The 3,400-nt window shown below is 38.5% G+C and overlaps 1 pseudogene; it reads right to left on the bottom strand.

Annotated features, from left to right (window-relative positions):
- Positions 1 to 355: 355 nt before the first annotated feature.
- On the bottom strand, positions 356 to 1,086 carry LOC102501219 (U2 small nuclear ribonucleoprotein B'' pseudogene; annotated as a pseudogene).
- Between the last annotated feature and the right edge of the window lie 2,314 nt (positions 1,087 to 3,400).

Below are 3,400 nucleotides of genomic sequence, written 5' to 3'. Positions count from 1 at the left end.
TCCAGCTCTGATGAAATTATTATACACATCCTCATCAAGAGATTAAAAACCTTATCTGTATCCAAGTGTCTTACCTCTCCATCCCCGCCCCCAAATTTTCTTTCCTATGCTCTTCTCCTCCCACACTCTCTTTCACTTTGTCTTTTTTTTCCCACAGAATACAAAAAAATTTATTGTACAAAATTAAGGCATTCATATTTCATTATTCACTAAGGCTAAAGACTAATTTGTTTAAGTCCTTCACAAAAATTTCACTTTCATTTCCTCTCCATCTCCAACTATTAAAAATGACCTGACCAAATGTTATCAAAACGAACACTATAAATAACACCAAGTCCTTTTTAGACAACTCTTCTGAAAGTTATTTCTTGGCATAGGTGATCTTCATAGCATGTGATGGTGTGATCTTAAATCCTTGCAAAGCATCCCTGGCAGCGCCAGCCTGTCCATTGTTCTCAAATTCAACAAAAGCAATGTCATGCCTCCCAGGTACCAAATGTACTTCCTTGAAACCAGGGAACTGATTAAACAGCATGGATAACATCATCTTGTTAGTCTCTTCTGGTAAATTATTAAGGAACAAAATATAGTTTGGAGGGTAATCAGGAACCTGAGGATTTGGTGTTGAATTTCCTTGGGTATTAGCTGAATTTGGTGTTCCCTGGCCAGGTTTTTTGTTTGCAGTTGTGGCAGCCTATTCCACAGTCTTGGCTTTTTTCTTTTCTTTCTTCTTCTCTTTGTCAGCAAAAGTGCCACACATTTTAGATATTATATCAGAGTCTGTTTTTGCATACTGGATTTGCATTGGTTTACCATAAAAAGAAAACCCTTGTAACTGTCTCAAAGCGTTCGTGGATGAGCCCAATTCCTTAAATATAACAAAGGCCTGCCCCCTCATCTTCATGGTCTTTAAAGCCATAATATCTACCACATGGCCAAACTGAGAAAAAAGGGCATACAGGGATCTCTTCAATTCTTCTTTTTTAATTTTGTCATTCATATTATTGATATAAATTGTATGATTTGGTCGGATATCCATGTTTGGGTTAGACTCTTCAAACAGCTAAGAGACAGTGAAGAATCTGAGGCCTACGTGTCTCCCATAGGAACCGATCACTTTGTCTTTAATGTCCATTACAATTATTAATGCTTTTATGTTCTACAGTCTTTCAGTCTCTACCATAGAGTGTGGACAGTTGGTATATGTTAAGTGGAGACATACAGTGTCTCTCTTTCATAGCCTGAATTGCTTCACTCAGCAATAAATCTTCCATATTCATCCACTTTCTTTCTTTCTTTTTTTTTTTTTAGCCACTGGGTCTGGGATTTGAACCGCGGTTGACTACATGGGAGTCCAGCGACATAGCCATTATACTAACTGCTGGCCCCATATTCATCCACTTTCTATCAAATTCCAGGGACTTGTTTTTTATGGCGTATATGTGCCAGATTTTTTCAATCCATTCATCTGTTTGTGGACATTTGGGTTGGTTCCATGTCTTAACAATCATGAATAATGCTGCAATGAAAATAGTTGTGCAAGTGCTTTTCTGACTGAGTGCTCTTCTGTCCTTTGGGTAGATACGCAGGAGTGGAATTGCTGGATCATATGGTAGTTCTATTTGAAGGTTTTGAGGAACCTTGATATTGTTCTACACAGTGGCTGAACCAATTTACATTCCCACCAACAGTTTAGGAGTGTCCCTCTTTCACCACATCTTCTCCAGCACTTACCATTATTTGTTTTTATAATCTTCACCATTCTGACTGCAATTAGGTGGTATCTCATTGTGGTTTTTGATCTGCATCTTCCTTACAATGAGGGATGTTGAGCCTTTTTTATATGCTTTTTGGCTGTTTGTATGTCTTCCATAGAGAGTTGTTTATTTAGCTCATTTTCCCATCTTTGAATTGGGTTTATAATTTTTTTCTGGATAAACTGCTTGAGTTCCCTGTGTATTCTGGTTATCAGTCTCTTATTTGAGGCACAGTTAACAAATGTTCTCTCCAATTCTGAGGGCTTTCAGTTCACACTAACTACAGTGTCCTCTGCTACACAGAAACTCCTTAATCTGATGTAATTCCACCTGTCTGTTTTGGGGATTATTGCCTGTGCTTTGGGGATTTTGCTTAAGAAGTCTTTGCCTACCCCAATGTCTCTCAGAGTTTCCCCGGTGTTTTCCACCAGTAGTTTTATAGTTTGCGGTCTTAGGTTTAGATTTTTGATCTACTTTGATTTGATTTTTGTTAATAGTGACAGATATGGGTTCAGATTCATCTTTCTGCAGGTGAATACCCAGTTCTCCCAGCACCATTTGCTAAAGAGGTTTTCCTTTTCCCACTGGATTGACTGGTACCCTTTGTCCAAGATGAGTTGGCAGTATGTTTTGGGGTTTATTTCCGGAGTCTCTACTCTGTTTCATTGGTCCTCATGTCTGTTTTTGTGCCAGTACCATGCTGTTTTGATCTGACTCCAAAATATATCACAGGTCAGATGCTTTTCTAGATTGTCTCTCAATTTGGCTTTGTCTGGTATTTCCTCATGGTGAAATTCTGATGATGTATTCACCTGTATTTATTAAAAACCATGAGCTCTCAATGATATCTCTAATTCCAGTATGACTCCTAGCTTCCCCCCCCTTTTTTTTTATATATATGTATCTGCCTTCTCTCACAATGAGAAACTTGACTTCCATTATCCTCAGTCTAGTCACTTATTTTCTCAGTTCTCCTGTACTGTAACCAATGTGCAGATTATGAAGAATACCTCTTTTATCTTGACTCCTGCTTGCTTATTACCCTCCAAGGCTATGTCCTCCTCCATTTTACTGTGGTCTTGGTGGATAAGCTTTGCCCTACCTGCAGTCCCACAGGCATGGTGAGCCCAGACCCCGATTTCCCCATATCAGTCCTGGCTCTAGGGCCCACTGCTGTTGCTATTCAATTCTTGTGTTTTGCTCACATACCAGTCATGGGTAGATGAAGTGTTCTATTGGAGGGCCTCCTTCTTCTGGTCACTTGCAATTCAAGCTGACAGAGGCTCTGCTGCCTTCAGTGTTTGGCTTTCATGGTCACTGTAATCTTCTCTCTCTCAGCCTGCTAGCAGGGGAAAATAGAGTTTTTGATGACAGTGTTATGTATCCCTTGTCTTCAGATTCCATTCACTAGACCTGAGTTTCCTGGTCATGACTAACTGCAAGGAATACTGTTGTACATTCTTTTGCTTTGCTTTTCTTTTATTTCTTTTTATATTTTCCACATTTACTTTACATATCAAAAAATTTTTGCTCATACTCCATAGTTCTTGACAGTTAATAAACAACTTTCAAAATTTCAAAATACTGAATTTTAAAGATAGTGTTCAAAATATTTCTTATAATTTTGTTTGTGACTCTATAAC

Source organism: Tupaia chinensis, unplaced genomic scaffold, assembly GCF_000334495.1.
Source record: "Tupaia chinensis unplaced genomic scaffold, TupChi_1.0 Scaffold000216_1, whole genome shotgun sequence".
Classification (NCBI taxonomy): domain Eukaryota; kingdom Metazoa; phylum Chordata; class Mammalia; order Scandentia; family Tupaiidae; genus Tupaia; species Tupaia belangeri.
The sequence above is the reverse complement of the archived record's forward strand: the minus strand, read 5'-3'. Positions and strand labels throughout refer to the sequence as shown.